Source organism: Cheilinus undulatus, linkage group 18 (assembly GCF_018320785.1).
Source record: "Cheilinus undulatus linkage group 18, ASM1832078v1, whole genome shotgun sequence".
Classification (NCBI taxonomy): Eukaryota; Metazoa; Chordata; class Actinopteri; order Labriformes; family Labridae; genus Cheilinus; species Cheilinus undulatus.
The window spans coordinates 6,600,240-6,619,209 of record NC_054882.1 but is presented as its reverse complement, the minus strand read 5'-3'; the positions used below and the strand labels follow the sequence as shown (position 1 = coordinate 6,619,209).

Below are 18,970 nucleotides of genomic sequence, written 5' to 3'. Positions count from 1 at the left end.
TATGTGTAAATTTGGGTCTCTATTTGTCAGCAAAGATGTTGATGGGCCCTAAAGCTGGACCAGTTGAGAACCACTGTTTCACTCTAAAGCCCCGTCCACGCAGAGACAAATTCAGGAGTATACGCAAAAGTTTTTTGTCATATTGGTGTTTCATCCACATGGAAATGGCATTTTAGGTGACTGTAAACGATACTTTTTGAAAACGGGTCCCAGAGTGCATGAATCTGTAAACGACTACCGTTTCATCACCATGTGGACGGCCAACCGCATCTTTCTTGAAACGATTATGTCACACATAGCGCAGCTCTCTTAAGACGCCTGCGTGCGTCTGGCCAACATAACAATGGCAGTTTACAGGGTTGTGTTAATGCTGCAGAAGCTACTGAGCTGGTTATGGTTTTTACAGCAAAACCTGATGCTCTTTTACCACCACTGCGAAACGCATACACCATATGTTCTTAAATCCACATGGAGCACCACTAGAAGGGCAACTAGACGAAAGTTTGTGTCAGTTTTCTGTGATCTTCTTCTCTCTTTTGGTGCATTTCCGTACAGGCTTGGCATATTCACTACAGTGTTTTCAGTGGTTCCGTGCTTACGTGGCTATTTCCTGAAACAATCCTGTCTTTACGCAAAACTTTTTCAAAATGAAACATCAATATAACGTTTACGCGTCCTTGTGGATGGGGCGTAAGACTTTCACAGAGTTGTCCCTAAGCCACTCCTGGTTTGGGTCACTGTCATGTTGGTAGGTGATACTTTGGCTCAGTCTGAGGTCCTGAGCATTGCAAAACAGGTTTTTCATTGAGGATATCTCTGTACTAAGCTCCAATCAGTTTTCCTTCAACCCTGAGCAGTCTCCCAGTTCCTGCTACTGAAAAACACCCCCACAGCATGATGCTGCCACCACCATGCTTCACTGTTGGGATGGTGTTCAACAGGTGACGAGTAGTTCCTAGTTTTCTCCAGTGATAACAGTTAAAGCTGAGGCCAAACAGTTCAATCCTGGTTTCTCACAGTCTGAGAGTCCTCCAGGGGCTTTTTTGTAAACTCCAAGTGGGTTTTCACGTGCTTTGCAGTGAAGAGAAGCTTCCATGTTGCAACTCTGCCATAAAGCCCAGAGGAGTGGAGGGCTGCAGTAACGGTTGTGCTTCTGAAACTTTGTCCCATCTCCACACAGGAACTCTGGGGCTCAGTCAGAGTGACCATCAGGTTCTTGGTCACCTCTCTTACTATGGCCTTTCTTTGTCCAGTTTGTATTAAAAAAACAATGAAACCACATGAAAATAGAAATTTTTGATGTTTCAGCTAAATCCTGGTGTCTGATTGAATTGTGGGGCTTCAAGAAATATGATTGGGTTATGATGTTGTGGGGCAACATTTGGGCACATTTCAAGATGTGCCCAACTAGTATCTTGGAAATTCTGACTCTTGAGATCCAATGAACTCTTCTTACATGCGGTTACAGGGTTAATGATTTATGAGAGGAGGGTTAACATGAGAAAAAAGCATGTGTGAAACATGTTTGAGCCTCTAGGTTGAACATAAACAAGCTGAAGAGTTGTTCCATCAGCGTGGAGTAAAGAGCTGAGAACAACAAACCCAAAGGAGCATCATTACACCTTCTTTCAGAAAGTCTTGCTTTAATTGCATTAGTCTGACATATTCTATCTTAAAGAATAAGATAAAAATGAAAAAATACTCTTAAAAACTACACAAGCCATGTCTGCAACAAGTGCACCATCATCCTGCAGCAAACTGATGTGACAAAAGAAGAATTGGCAGCAAGAAAAGATTTGTTTTAGTTTGTTCCCTTCGTTCAAACTGCTCAAACTGGAACAATCCCTTCAGGAACCAAAAAAGCCCTCTTTAGTAATAAAAGAGAAGAGAAGAATGACTCTTGTGAATTTACAGTACAAACACAGAGGGAGTGAAAGGAGCAGAGGACTAAATATGTATGAAGTGACGATACAGAGCAAAGAGGGAATGTATGTGTGCAGTATGAAAACAACAAGCAGGACTGATGATAACAGCTTATTGTTCCCATAGGGAGAAAGTCCTTTATCACCAAAGAAACCCAGTTTGTAGAGCAGAGGGAGCAAAGAGCGGTGAAGGCGCCGCTCATCAGAATACACAGCGTAAATACCCGCCGCTGCCTGTGAGGCCTGCGAGCCAAAGTGAAAGGATGGATCAGGATCAAAAGCCTCAGTGTGCCCATGTTTCATGTTTTCAGACAGGAGGGCGTTTCATTTCAGACGGATTCACGGCGGTAAGCTGGAGGTTATGGGAAAAGCCTTCGGTGTAATGTGTTCTGACTCTGCTGCAGTTCACTCATGATGGCATCTGCTGCGTTCATTCTGGAGGGCTTTACTGCAAACTGGATATTGATTATCAATAAGCTGCTGGACACTGAATTAAACAGCAGCTAAATTGATCATGTATTAGTCATTGAAAGCTGAGAAACAGGTGATACTGTCAATATTGGCTGCAGAGACATAGGAAATTAAATACCTGTGACCATTTGACTTTTTGTCCCTGCTAACAAGAAACTTCATTAAGAATATTTCTTCAAGATTTACCACCAATATTTTTTCTACTGAAGGTTACTGACTTCCATTTTCATTCCTTCTCCAGTTTTGCACTTGAGAGGAATTTTTATTCCCTGTTATTTCAAAGATTGAGGAGAATCACCCTGCAAACCTGTTAGGGGAATTACTTCTGATTGAAAGTGAAAGCTCTTTTAAAATCAGTCCATGTTTTATTTTATTTTCTGCTTTTTTCTTTATTTTCTGGCTTGCACAAGCCTTATGTTTTACTCTGATATAAAAAATGATCAGAAGATATTTGGTAGGTTATATGATGCTGAAGACTTTTCATGCTGTGATCAAAGAAGTTATATGGTTAAGGGCAGGTGCACGCTGATCATCTCTGAATCAGTTTTTATTTCAGTACAACATTATAGAGTTAAAAATTAATAACAATGCTTCATAAAGCTTGATATGTTCATTTTTAAGATCCAGAAGGGTGCAATGAGGAACATGGCACAGTTTGAGCTGATACTGAGATAAAGAGAAGGTTTTCCTCACTCTATCTTTTCTTCTTCTTTCTTCTTTTACCTGAATGACCAATGGATTGGTTTTTCTTTGACGGACTACAGGCCTAGTACAAAAGCAAGTGTGCTCAAGCACAGAACGATGTTAGTGATGTAAAAGCAGGCCAGCTGAGGGTTGAGCAACGCACAAAGGCGCAGTTCAAAACAACTGTGCCTCATGTAGGGCTGAGTGATATAACAAGGTTATAGTTTAAGACATTATCTACCATATCAGTACTTTCTTTTATTTATTTAATTTAACTTTTATTTCATTTAACCTTTATTTAACCAGAAGAAAACCTAATTGGGATTAAAAATCTCTTTTTCAAAAGTGTTCTGGCCAAGACAGCAGCAGTGAACAGAGTTTCAGACATGCATAAAAACAGCCATACAACATAATACAAGATATGTAGTCCATATGCAAAAAAACACAAGAATTTAAGCAGCAGCTGTTTACCAGAATCAATCAAAGCATTTGCAACAAGATGTGTCTGCTTCCAAGTACAGTTATAATAACACCATGTTTCTTCTGTGTAGTTGCTGACTCATCTTCTTCTCTTATCACTGCCTTTCCCCTGTCACCCTGCCCCTCATCTCTTGCTCTGAACAAAACTGAAACTTAAAAACACACCCCTCCCCCTGGAAATTAACAACACCTGTATGCAATTAGCACGACACCATGAATGCAGAGAAAACGGGAGATGTACCTGTATATATATGTATACACATGTATCCATGCATATACAGGTACAGTTTTAAAAAATTGGGATATTATAAAAAAAGTTCAAGATTTTTTGTCACTCATTTCAGAAAGTGAAACCCATATATTACATAGACTCATTACACATGCAGTGAAATATTTCAAGCCTTTATTTCTTGAAATGTTGATGATTATGGCTTACAGATAATGAAAGCCAAAATTCAGTGTCTCAGAAAATGAGAATATTGTGAATAAGTTCAATATTGAAAAGTCATGGTGTCACACCCTAATCAGCTAGTTAACTCAAAACACCTGCAAAGGTTTCCTGAGCCTTTAAATGGTCTCTCAGTCTGAGTCAGTAGGCTACACAATCATGGGGAAGACTGCAGACTTGACAGATGTCCAGAAGACAGTCATTGACACCCTCCACAAGGAGGGTAGGCCACAAAAGGTCATTGCTAAAGAAGCTGGTTGTTCACAGTGTGCTGTATCCAAGCATATTCACAGAAAGTTGAGTGGAAGGAAAAAATGTGGTAGGAAAAGGGGCACCAGCATAAGGGAGAACCGCAGCCTAGAGAGGATTGTCAAGCAAAATCCATTCAAGAATTGGGGGGGAGCTTCACAAGGAGTGGACTGCCACTACGCACAGACCAATCCTAGACATGGGCTACAAATGTGGCATTCCTCGTGTCAAGCCATTCCTGAACCAGAGACAACGTCAGAAGCGTCTTACCTTGGCCGTGGAGAAAAAGAATTGGACTTTTGCTCAGTGGTCCAAAGTCCTCTTTCCACATGAAAGTACATTTTGCATATCATTTGGAAATCAAGGAGTCTGGAGGAAGAGTGGAGAGGCACGGAATCCACGTTGCCTGAAGTCCACTGTGAAGTTTCCACAGTCAGTGATGATTTGGGCCGCCATGGCATCTGCTGGTGTTGGTCAACTGTGTTTTCTGAAGTTTACAGTCAACGCAGCCATCTACCAGGACATTTTAGAGACCTTCACGCTTCCTTCTGCTCACAAGCTTTATGGAGATGCTGATTTCATTTGGACTTGGCACCTGCCCACATTGCCAAGGGCACCAAAGGCAGGTTCAATGACCATGGTGTTACTGTGCTTGATTGGCCAGAAAACTGGCCTGACCTGAACCCCATAGAGAATCTATGGGGTATTGTAAAGAGGGAGATGAGAGACAACAGACCCAATGATGACCTGAACCTGGGCTTCCATTACACCCAAGCAGTGCCACAGGCTGATCACCTCCATGCCACGCCGAATTGATGCAGTAATTCATGCAAAAGGAGGCCCAACCATGTATTGAGTGCATAGAAATTAACATACTTTTCAGAAGCCTGACATTTCTGTTGAAAATATCCTTTTTTTATTGATTTTATGTAATATTCTAATTTTCAGAGACACTGAATTTTGGGTTTTCATCATCTGTAAGCCATAATCATCAATATATATAGAACATACACACTAAATCCAGGGGGTTGTGGCAACCCTCCTACCCGCCTTAACAGTACCCTAGGCTATGTTTAGACACAACATGTACCCATAACTCTGCCCTAAAGCTGTGGTTTTTGTTTTTGTTTACATCTTATTATTGTCCCATGCCCTTGGTAATGTACAAAGATATTCAGAGCATGACCTGGGTTGTGTCAATCCTCCTTCCCACCCGATGGGGCCCTCAGGTGGGCATACTCGCCATTACACGCCTTTCTTCAGCCTCAAATTTCAGCCCAAACATGCCCAAAACTTATGCACAGTACTGTATATCAAGATCTCCTTTCATCTTAAAATGATCAAGATATGATTTTTGATTCACATCGCCCAATCCGAGAGCGTATATTAGGGGTGTAACGGTACAGAAAAATTTCGGTTCGGTACGTACCTTGGAATTGAAGTCACGGTTCAGTACGTTTTCAGTACAGTAATTGAAGCAAATAAATAAAATGTAATTTTAATTTTTAAAATCAATTATATTAAAATATATAGGCTGAATAAATTACATTTATATTATTAATAATGCTGTAACCTCCTTTCAAAAGTTCTTCAATGATTGAAAATATTACTAAATAAATACATTTTGAGTTACTAGGTTATTTTCAGTGAAATATTGACATATTTACACCCATCCTTTAAAAACCAAAATTTCCCAGCCAACTTGAACACATCATCATACTACCATGCATTAGCTTAAGTATGCTAATTAGCATCTTTCCTGCCGATTTCAACACAGACTTTAGCACTGGATTACTTATTTAATCAATGGGACCTACTACAAAGTTTGGGAGAACTTTTCACAGCCCATCTTGGCAGATAAAAATGGTTAGAGCTGTGTGAAATCTGAGGATAACTTTACCTAGGACGCAGCTGCAGAGTCCGTCTCTCCCTCCTCCATGGCTGACATATGAAGGTAAAATCAATTTGCTTCACAGAGCCAGAGCACCACTGTTTTAAAAAAAGGATCTTAAAGAATAAGAAATTTATAACCGGCTGGTAAGACTTTGCTGTTCCTCCTCTTTATTGTAACGTTCTTGTTTGAGTGGAGCTTTTTCAAATGCTTTGATTGGTCCGCTGGGCGACGTGCTTTTAGCGACACAGCTGAGTATAGTGTCAGAGGTATTGTTGTTGTCTTTGTCCACTGTTGTATTTTACTGAAAAACAAAGTTTTCCTAAACAGGACACTTTTATCTGGGAATATTCAGGCTGTTGCTGTCATTTGCTGTGGTTGTGTTGTTGCCAGGACAGTGTGTTGTTCTCTGGTTTTCCATCTGTATGTGAGCTTGGCTCCACATGTATTCGTTTGGTAAACATTTGTACCGTACCGAGAGGCCCGAACTGAATCGGTTTGGTACGAATACGCGTACCTTTGCACCCCTAGCGTATATATTTGGATAGGCTTAAATGAGTAGGAAAGGATCTGCAAAATTCCAACATCCCCATATGCATGTCTGCTGTAAGCAGCAGCAAGGAAAGTAAAAGTTCAAAAACAACATTTGTAAACGTATGAAATATGTGAACTTCTATTTTCTAGTGTGTTGCTTGGTGGCAACAGCAGAAAGAATTTTGACTCAACCAGAAAGGTAAAGACCTTTGCTTTTACGCAAAAAAGCAAAAGGTTTTCACCAACAGTTTTGATTCTTTCCTTTCATAAATATGTCAAAATTTCATTTCAGCAAAAGTGTGAATGGGCTCTCAAACACTTAAGAGAATTTCCAGCTACATACACCACTCTCCATCTTTGTGCTTTTCAAAGAACGGTGTGTGGTGTCAGCAGAGCAGTGTAGTTGACGATCACTTGTGTGCATGATGCCAGTAAGCACTGAAAGAGACAGAAATTCTGGTCCTTCACAGCATTTTAACAGTACTAACAAAAGCATGCCACCTCCACAGAATGCTTTTAGGAGTGTGTTACTTTTCAAAATTTTGCATTTTAGTAAAAGCTCCTTTTTCAAATGTTGTTTCATTGTGTGTCCTTGAATGTGTGTTAGAAAGTGAAAACAGAAAGGAGAGGTAACACATGCACAGTATATAAGGTTTCTCATTTCCAACCTGATGGATTTTCTGAATGAATTCTGTCCACATGCACCTGTGTCTTTGTCAGCTGTCATGGCAAAACAGAGAAGGATTACATGTAATGTCATCTTCCTGTCTGCTGTCTGAGGATGCAGCTGCATTCAAAATGGAAATGCTCCAGTTATGCATTTTAGACCTGTGCATAAGAAGCATCCTCTGTAGGTTTGAGATACAGCACCTAAAAAAAAACGCAGAAGAAAAATATGTCTAGAGACTGAGCTGCCCTCTGATGTTGCCGAAAGCATCACACACACACACAAATCATCCACCTTCCTCACTAACTGCCTGCCAGTGAAGAAAATCCAACACCTTCTTCCCACTGTCACACAGAGAACAGATTTAGGCAAACTGTCACTTCACAGCATGTAATTTTCACAGAGCCCATTGGGCGTCACCTTGTTTCTGAAATTAAAAAGCAACAACAGGAGGTTCTGGGTGTGCTCTGTGAGGTCCTCCTGTGAGAGCAAGCTGTCTGAGGAGAAGAGAGCGGAACACATCTCGACAGAAGCCTCCTCTTCCTCTTCGTCGCTGACGTTTGTTTCAGGTAAATGATGGAAAGGTGTGATCTCAGCGTGGGACCTTACCTGCAGGCAATCAGGTTAAAAAAAAAAAAAAAAGAGGCACTGCCGCCACAACACCGGCTTTATGAAATTCCTATTCATATCCCTGACGTCATGCTCACATCTGCTCACATACTCACTCAAAAGCTCAAGTTTGTTTGCTCTACACACCCAGTTCACAAGAATCTTTCCAAACTTATTTCAATTGTCAAAAGTCTGGACTGCAGGCCACCAGACTCATCTACTGTGAAGCCATGCTGTTGTGATGGATGCAGCATGTGGTTTAGTGTTGTCTTGCTGAAATATGGAAGGCATTCCCTGATAGACATTGTCTGGATGGGAGTATATGTTGTATGTACACTTTTAAGCATTGATGCTGCCTTTCCAGATGTGTAAGCTGCCCATGCCATAGGCACTAATGCAACACCATACCATCAGAGATGCAGGTTTTTCATGATAACAAACTGGATGGTCCCTCTCCTCTTAAGTCCCCAGAACATGGTGTCAGTAGTTTCCAAAAAAAATAAAAGTTTGATTCATCTGACCACAGAACAGTTTTCCATTTTGCCTCAGTGCATTTTAAATAAGCTTTGGCCCAGATTAGTGTTTCTGGATCACATTCACATCAGACTTCTTCTTTCCATCACACATCTTTAACTGTCATTTGTGGATGGCAGAGCTAACTGTGGTTTCTGGAAGTGTACCTGAGCCCATGCAGAGATTTCCAGAACACAATCATGACTGTTTCTAATGCAGTGCTGTCTTTGGGCCCCAAGATCACAAGCACCCAATATGGACCTTCATCCTTGTCCCTTGCTTACAGAGATCTCTCCAGACAGTCTGGATGCAGAGTGTTCATTTCTGACAACCACTCTCACAGATGATTCATCTGAGTCACCGTATTTCTCTGAACAAAAACACACCCTAAAACTTTTGAACAAAAATCAGATTCAACTTCTGTTTAGGATAAGGGTAAGGTTTAGGGAAATGGTCAGGTATGGTGAATCTGACCTGCAAAACCTGATTAGAAAAGGTTTAATAAAGCAGAGTAGACCGTTTACAGGAAAATAGCTTGTCCTCATGAAAACATTCTAACGCAGCCAGAGTAGCTAACAGAGCTCCGTTAGTAGCTATGTACCTAATGTAGCTACATAGCTAACAGAGCTACGTAGCTAATGGAGCTACATAGCTAACAGAGATATGGTGGGATATTCAAAGTCTTCATGATTCTACACTGTGGAACATTTTTCCCAGTCATGTCACTTGCCTGTTGCCAATTGACCTAACTAGTAGGGGTGGGAATCACTAGTGGCCCCATAATACGATATTTTATTAACAAGACATTTATGCCACGATTTGATATTATTGCAATTTTGAACATTTTGCAGTACACAGAGTATTGGGATACCACATATCGCAATATATTATCCATACCATTTTTCAACTGCTTAGCTGATTTAGCATTAGTCTTGCCTTTGTTTTTATCATATTACCGCAGTATTTCATTTTCATACAGCACTCCTTGCAAACCCCATGTGTCATGTCCATGTTGCTCAGTCCCTGCTTGCATTCCTAATGTCCTTTCTCTGGTGCTGCCATATTGATTGTACTAACTTTCTCCTGCTGTATGACCGTCATCTCTGCCATCCTCACTGAACGAAGGGCGCAACAGCACCATCAAGAGGGCAGAAAAGCAACTGATACTATTTGTCCAGAATCATAGACTTCTGGGCATATTAGCAATTAATTTGAAAAAAATCGATACTTGGCAAAAGACATGGTATGATTTATTGGTGCACAAAATATAGCAATATTATGCTGTATCGATTTCTTTCCCTCAGCCCTAGGGCTGGGCGATTATGGCAAAAATCAAAATCACGATTAATTGTACTTTTCATCCATATTATGATTAACGAACGATTATTCCACCCCCAACCTCCAACTCGGTTTCTTCTGTAAATAGTTGTACAATTTTAAAACAAACAACTGAAAGGAACATGCATGGATTAGTACTTTATGGTTATTTATTGAAACATTTGAAATCAAAACAGACATCAGCTGAAATGAAAATGTTTTTTGCAAAATGTAAAGTTTTTACAAGAAAAGTGGAAAAATTGAAATAACTGACACGGCAGGTTTATGTCAGTTAGAGGCTTTAAATGTCGGTTTTGATTATTTTTCGATTAATTGCCCCGCTCTACTTTCCCCTACCAGTTAGTTGCAAAATGCTGTTTATCATTAGCACCTCTTACTCCTCCAGCCTTTTGTTGCCTCGTCCCGCCTTTTTTGTGATGTGTTGCTGCCATCAAATTCAAAACTAGCTAATATTTGCCATGAAATGTTAAAATGTCTCAGTTTCAACATCTGATATGTTGTTTATGTCCTACTGTGAATAAGATGTGATTTTTTGGGGGATTTGCAATTTATTACATTCTGTTTTTATTTACATTTTACACAGCACCACAACTTTTCGGGGAAATAAGGTTGTAGATAAAGTTAGGATATAATCAAGTTTATTGTGTAAAAAAGTCCAAGTTCACTTTAAGAGTGAAGTTAAAGTTTCAAATAGACGCTCAAGGTTTATTTATCATTAATTTACTGAGGTTTATATTATAGATATATGAGTGTGAGGCTCAACAATAGATGACGTTCTACATCTAAAGGCGAGTGCTGCTCAGGGTCAAAAAAAATTTAAAAAATGTGAAAGAACCAGATGCTCTCAAGGATAAGGGACAGAGGCTGAACTGAATAAAAAAGATGACTGTCCAGCTTATTTGCAAACAAAGCACATTGTGAAAAAAGTCTACCTTGAAATCCAGGTCACTTTGATGTACTATAAAATTCCTTTATTGATACAGGGATGTGTCTATGTGCTTTAACCCAAGCCTAATGTCCTGATGACCTGTTGCTACACCAGTGTGGTCTGAAAGTGTCATCTAGAGGAAGGAGACAGCTTCAAAGTGTTTTTTCTGATTATGTGTGAAACTCTGTTCTATATTAAGAAACATGCAGGAGTGCATGTACAAAAATGACAGTTAGTTGTCCAGATAATTCAACACAGCTTGCACTTTTGCAGGGCTGTGTGTTAGTTGCTAATGTTACTTTACTCTCTGTTCAAATAAAAAAAAACTGCTTTTATTTTGAAGAAAAAAAGAACTTCAAATAGACTGAAAGTATGATATTATCTTAACAACAGGAAAACAGAGCTTGTTATGGATAAAAAAGTAAGTGAAAATTTGTGATGTTTCTAGGCACTGATCTAATTAAATGAAGTGCTAGCACTGCAAGCCTTTGATCCTTTTTCATATTCTTGATCTGAATATCGTCACTGTTTTAGTTATATGTGAGTATAACTTGTCACAGCCTCTAAACAACTTTATTCTCAGTTTCTAGTCTAAAACAGTGCTGAACTGTGCTGCTCTTAAGAATTGCTATCATTGTTGTAGCAGTTAGTGGTTGTTCAAACCAGATTAAAGGCATTGGGGCACTAACACAAAAGTCATTCAGAACAACTGCAGTGACTACTAGTGGCAGCTGACCACATTACAGCTTCAAAAGGAGGTTTGACTTGGATTGTGGGCCTGGACTGATAAAAAAATATATATCAATGAGTAGTTTAAATGAATTCTGGTGGCAACAACAACAGGATATGGATTTAACAAATGTAATAACTAATCATAGCTATCCCTACAGCAGATAGCTAGAGCAAACATTAAAGAAAGGAACATATTTGATAACACAAGGTGCAGATTACCTCTGACCTGTCCACTGAGCTGTGAGATTTTAAAGTGAAATGAGACATTAAGTAATACTACATTGAATGAGCACATTAAATAAATAGGAAATTGTAAGCAGTTTGTCAGTATTTCGATCAAAAAAAAAAAAAAAGAAATATAATTATATAGGCTGTACAACACAAACTAGCACCTCAACTGAAGCAATGTAGAACCGTACTTAGCACAAGCAGAATTGTGCCAATTCTGATACCTGTATCAGAAAAAGTCTGATACTGGCTAAAACACGGGTTCTGTGCACCAATCTGATACTGTTTGGTAGAACTATAGTTTGTTTTGCCAAGCCCACGGATGTTCCTAAGCATGTATTTCCATATTCAGCTAGACGCTCATTTAAAATTCCTTCAACCGACTAGTCTAAAGAGGACAAAATCCTTAGAAAACAGTTAGATTCCTCACAGGGTCACAGTGTCAGTGGGTATGACATTAGCCTGATATACTCTCTACAGCAAGGCGAACGTTACAAGCTAGAGCTGCCAGCCTTCGCTCCTCTTTGCAGATAAATATTGTGCTTTGGGTGGCCTCTTTTCACTTCGAGTGGAAGTTATACACGAGTTCAACCCTCGACAGCCTACGTACCACTTTATTTCCATTTACTACTTTAAAAACTGTCAGACCGCGCTGTTTCTACTACATGCTAACTGCTAAGCCACCGCTGAGCTGCTCATGTTTAAATCCATGAAGTGCCAGACAGGAGGGCAGCGACCATTAACTGAAGCTACAGCGGCCTCAAGTGGCGGGAGGTTCATTACAGTTTAAAAGAGCATTAAAGAATGGGATTTCAAGCCTGTGTTGATAAATATGATGGGCAATTTGTTTAACCGGCTTGTAAAATTCCGCGCCTGCTAATTTGATAAACAAATTTAACCATTTTATTGATTAACCAGGCGCATCCCAGTCAAGCCATGCTAAATGTTAGCTTCATAAACTGGAAATCAATTCTCCTTCACTGCTCGTAAACACTGCATGCACAAGCTACCATTTATGGAGCAGCGAAGAAGAACCTAACAAAGAAGGGGACTTCAAAGATTAAATCCACAACTGAAAATCGGTTATTAAACTTGTTTTTATCCATTTTTAATCAATTTTCAATCACTTATTGCAACTAGCTTGAATGCTAATGAATGCCAACAGCTATATTGTTGCTTGTTAGGGGTCGTCAACCAATGGCAGGCTGTTTTAGCATCACATCATGCTGTGTCAAACTGTGCATGCTCAAACACATAGATCATTATGGAGATAGCCTGAAAAGTGTATAATGGCTGATAACCAAAGCTCTGGTATCAAGGTGGATGTATGACTGATGGTGCTAGCCCTGCTAACCTTAACCACATTCATCAAACAGATATGACATCCTTCATCCTGCTCAGTCTTAAAAGATAACAAAGCTCATCAGGACAACAGGTTCACAAGGCTCGAGGCCCTTCAATAAATCAGTTATAACTGAGAGTTTTCTCGCCTTTAGACTTGTGGACTAGTCATCATTCATTTTTGTGTTTAATTATTAGGGAAATCAGAGACTTGAAACACCCAAACTAATTCTCCATCAAACTCAATGCTTTGTCATTTGTCTCGTCTTTCTCATGCCAAATAAGATGTTTTTCTCCCATGACTACAAACCCTGCCAGTTACTCAGTCGCAGGACTAACAGGCGAGCTCATGGTTAGCCTTTTTGTTTTTCCTGTCACTCGCCCTGCTGTTCTTCTGGAGTTTAAATTCATCTGATTTTCCCCCAACATGGCAAAAACCTAATCTCTGCCAATTTAGTCATTTATGCAAATAGTAACACTGTGTTTGTGATGTGTTTTCAAAATACTGAGTTCTTCTTTATTTTCTGTTGTGTGTAAATAGTGACAGCTGAGCAGTCTTACGTGCACACTTACGCTTGCAGAGACAGTAACAGGCAGACCAACAAGCTGATATGATGAATTAGATCAGTTTTACTCTTAATTTAAAAAGGACTGAGGGGTGAAATCACCTACTGATTGGAAATCTATAAGGCTGTAAGATAACTGGCACAGTGTTGTGGAAAAGTATTGGCACCCTTGCTGTCTTCTTATTATTTTTGCATATTTGTCCCATTTAAATGTTTCAGATCATCAAACAAATCTTAATCTTAGACAAAAACAACCAAAGTCAATTCAAATTGCAAATGATGATTTGATTCAAAAAAGCCACCAAAACCTACGGGGCAGAGGAGGCTGCATTGGAGTGGAGCAGTACAAAAAGTCTGGCACCAAATCCAGGTTTTGATTCGGATCAGCAGGTATCAGACATGTTGGACAGGACCACATTGGTACCAGATTTTGGTACTCATACCTATCAAACATAGAACCAGGTAAGTTTGGACAACTTTATTCCCTTAATAAATGAAATCATCATTTAAAAACTGCTTTTTGAATTTACTCGGATTATGTTTATCTAATACTAAAATTTTTTTGATGGTCTAAAATACTTCAGTGTGACAAATATGCAAAAAAAAAAAAAAGAAAGAAATCAGGAGGTCGCCACCACTTTAGGAGTGCCATGTTTGCATGTATGAGGAGGGAACAGCATAAACTAAGGAACCTTTATGAACCCTGTTCTTCTCCATCTCTTCTAGTTAGCTCAAGAAGAAAAAAAGAGAGAAGAAACTGATGAAAAATGAAACCACCAGCTGTGATGATGAAATGTGCAGTGATCAGCGATAAATTTTATATAAACACGTCTCTTCAAAGATATTCTGCCTCTCCTCTCTGAGACGTGGGGAGTTTCTTTATCGATTTATAGCTGATCTTTGCCGACTTTACAGCGCGTGAACTTAAATTGTACAGAAATTCATTATGGAGCTCAGTGAGTCAGATTCTTTTGGGATAATGTGAAAGTCACAGTTGTTACTGGGATTTTACCTCACAGCGTTCATCTCACTGGACTCTGAAACACCAGTCTTGTGATGTAACACTGAGAGATACCTGGGTAACATACTGGAAAAGAGGGTGATAAAATGCAGCCGGTTTGCTGTTAAATTGACTCAGACTGGATTAGAAGGATGGGATTTCTATCACAGCATATACCTGCACAAATCATACAAATCTCCCCTGACATAACTCCCATTTTAAATGAAGGCTCTGGGCTGAGAAAAGGGAGGGTCCATCTTATCTTGACAGTCAAAGGCAGGGAGGGGATTGGAAAGCAAAATCAGAGGTGCATTCAGTGTGAAAATGTTGTGCTGCAGATGAAAATATATCTTTTCCTAGCTTCCACCTTTGCTATCAATATTTCTGCTCCTATTAAGGATATATAACTAGGTGGAAATCGACAATATTCATTGAAAACCTGCATCTGAGGAGTTTGCACTGAGTATTCTAAGTCAGCAGTGCAATATCAATTTATTTCTGCAGCGCCAAAACTCAGAGAAAAAGATGAAAATTGCACGCTGTTTCAGGATAAATAAACACATTTTATGAAGTTTCATCAACCGATTATGTGCATACTGGCTGTTTCTTTGGTAATGGTCCTAATTTACAGCAAACAAGATTGGCTGACCAGGGTGATCTTGGTCGGACAAAAGTTTTTCGACCAAGCACTCGACCAATCGAATGGTAGCCATCAGCCCAAGTGAACTCAGAACATGGCTGAACAAATAAAATCAAAACATACAGCCTTTCTGTTACACTTTAAGTTGTTCCTACTAACTCATGTAGATTTTTACCAAATGTTAAAATTTCAAAGCTGTGAAGTTGATTTTCCCTAACATCAGCCTTACAGGCAAATTCTCTCTTCAATGTACTGCTAAATATAAAACAGAGGATGAGAAACAAGAACATCCAGTAATATCAGCATTTTCTGGAACTATTCTAAATGTTGTACAAATGTTGAACAAACTCATTGAAACCCTGCGAAGTGATGATGGCATGTAGATGTAAACTGTTGCTTTCGATCAAACATGAGCAAATACAGACTGCATCACAAGCTAACACAGCAAGCAATTCTCTACACTTTACTTATGAGCTGTGTGTAAGCACATCTCTCAGACTGGATGTGCCTGTTTTACACTGCATGTAAGAAAGAAATGTTCAGAGATCCATCAGATTCATAACGACAACCAAAATAGAAAAACATTCAACTTAAAACTAAGTTTTTTCTCAGCATACCATTGTGCTTGCTTTACTTTGAACAGGTATCTGCTCAGTCACTTTTTTTCTTTCCAAATCTCTCTCTCTTTAAAGGGATACTTCAACATTTTGGCAAATTTGCCCATTGCCATAATCCCTACACAGCAAAAACTGGAGTGTTGAATTCTCAGTGTTAAACATTTCAGTGTTGATTTTAACACTCAACGTGTTATTTTAACACTCAAAAGAGTGGACACATATACACACTTTTCTAGTGTTAGATTTAACACTCTAAGTGTTAATCTAACACTGGCAATTTTGCTGTGTATAGTCTTAGTAATAGGTTTATTTCCTTTAGTTGTCAGTGCAAGCTGTTTTTAGATCTGGGGGGCTGATATGCCAGCTGCTCAGTTAACGCTTTAGAGACCCCCGGTATTTCCGGCTTTCCCTCATCAAACTCATCAAATACACAATCCAACAACTCCAAAACGCTCTCGTGGACAAGTTGTGACCTGTACATTCACATAACGTATAATTATGTAACATTACAACACATGAAGCAAATACTTGGAACTACTTTCTTGAATAAACCACTGGGCGGAGTGACACAGTGCGCACCTCAGGCAGTGCCGTAGTTACTTACTGGTTTCACCTGGAGTATCATTGGCTGAACGTAGCAGAAACGGCTTCTTCTCAAGTTTTGTTGACGGAAGTACCTGCACTAAATGTGCGCTTTTGAAATCACTCCGCCCAGCAGCCATGCCTGGAGTGTAGTTCCGGCTTTGCATTTTACTCTAAAACAACTTTGTATCGTAATGTTCCGTGATTATTTTACAACTAAAGGAAACAAACCTATTACTAAGACTATAGGGATTATGGCAATGGGCAAATTTTCCAAAATGTTAAAGTATCCCTTTAAACTCTTCTTGTGACATTAACGTCTCTAGAGGCAAGACATTCTTATCATAGGGAAGCGAGGGGCATAATTACAAGAATAATGTTATTTGGAAGGTCAATAAGAGTCCTTAAAAGCCACAGCCCCAAGTAGTAATCAATAATCAATAATCAATAATCAAAACCGACATTAAGAGCCTTTAACCAACATAACCCTGCCATGTCAATTAGTACAATATTTTTTTTCCTTTCAATTCTCTCTTTATTAACGCACCATCCCCTTACTGGCAGTGGAGCTACATGATAGGCAGCCAGGTGTCACAAGGCATGTAGACTGCTGGAAACCCAAAAGAAGAAGAAGTAGTCATGTGATACTGTCCCATCCAGTCTGCTAAAACTTAAGCCAACTGTGCAAAGCCAACCGCAAAGGTATTTTCTACATTTTATACAATAGTATGAAAAGATTTTTTTTTTTTTTTTTTGGCAAGAAATAAGCATAATTTATTTCTACTTTTCTAGGAAATTTTGAGGTATTTTAAAAAAAAAAAAAATCATTTCAGCTAATATGTGTTTGAATTTCAAATTTTGAAAAAAGTAACAATGAATTGCTAATAAATCACATGTTCCTTTCAATTATTTGTTTTAAAAACATACAAATATTTATAGCACAAACAGAGTAGGGGGGTGGGATAATCGTTCATCAGTCGTAACTGAGGTTAATTTTGATGTTTTGATGTTTATGAGCGCCTGCTGTACCAACCGGTTTCTTGAACATGACAATGACTTCACTTTACTCTAATGGCCTCCACAGTCACCAGATCTCAACCCAATAGAGCACCTCTGGGATGTGGAATGTTCATCATGAATGTGCAGCCGACAAATCTGCAGCAACTGCATGATGCTATCATGTCAATACAGACTAAAATCTCAGAGGAATGTTCCCAATACCTTGTTAAAACTATGCCAAGAAGAATTAAGACAGTTCTGAATGCAATAGGGGTCCAATCAAGTACCAGCAAGGTGTACCTATTAAAGTGGCAGCTGCAGCACTAATTATCTGTACCATCATGACTGCTTATATTTCCAGTTCAGTGTGTCTTTAATGAACAAAATGCTGACACATTTTCAGATCACAGCAATCAACTTAAAAGAATCACCCAGGCTGTGGAAACACAAATTATCTTTTTAGCACAAAACCTAAACACACACACACACGTGACACAAGATGATTGAAAACGTCAGCTGGGAAATAACTCCGTCTTTTATTTGACTGGATTGAAAATAAATGAAATGCCACCAACACTTGAGCTTAACTCAAAGTGATGCAGTGAGCTACGGGTTCCCACAGTTTGATGTTGAGACGGCACATGTGCAGTCAATTTTTTACATGGAGTGAACTGTTGAACTCACACTTGTATAGTTTGTTGGTTGAGGCTGAAAAACATCCATCAGCTGGAATTCATCAGTAAACTGTCAGCATGCAGAGAGAGCTGCTGCATACAGAGCAGATGGAGGTATTTTTAGCATCTTTACAGTTACAGTAGATGGGATGATGCTGTGTAGGAACTTTCATACATACTAATGCTAACAAAACTGGAGTATTATGCTCTTCAGTTGTGATAGAACCTGGCACTCGGGCGCATTAGAATACATTAGAGATAATGAATTCCCCTCTCCTGTTTTTCCCCGTCGAGCAGAGCCGGCTGTGACACGGCGGAGTGAGAAGGTTTGTGGTTCTCTGGATATATATCTTTTTTTCTTTTCATGTGGGAGAGCGACGCCGTCACGCTTCTGCCTCTCTGACGAATGAAAAATATAAGGTTGATGACGACCTTTTTGATTTGTTTCTACACACTTCCTCTCGAGATTCTGAGACGTATGTCGCAGAGCAAGTTGTTGGGTACCTGCTCATTATCACTGCCTCCCATGCATTCAGAAAATTAGAGGTTTCTCATGCAAACAAGACGATGACACAATACAGACGAACAGACTGAAGGATTGTAAAGGTAACGGGTCAGCAAAGAACAAAACAACCTCCAGAGCTCAGCCACATGCAGACTGAAACATAGTGCTGAGTTTAACGTCTAATTTGTGCCTTTTCTCGCGCTCACACACTCACAGTCAGTCACAGCAGGCGAGCAGCACCGGTGTGCCTCTGTCCCTGCTTCACCTCTGCAAAAACTAAATCAAATTCTGAATCACCTAGACTAGAGGAGGCCAGAGAGATAGTAAAACTCTCTGCTGCTGTTCATAGGTA

At 39.5% G+C, this 18,970-nt stretch overlaps 1 protein-coding gene across 1 annotated transcript in view; it reads right to left on the bottom strand.

The window, feature by feature from the left end:
• The window catches only part of gfra4a (GDNF family receptor alpha 4a), a 571,203-nt gene that overhangs the window by 538,509 nt on the left and 13,724 nt on the right, over window positions 1-18,970 (bottom strand). The gene's annotated exons all lie outside the window — the stretch shown is intronic.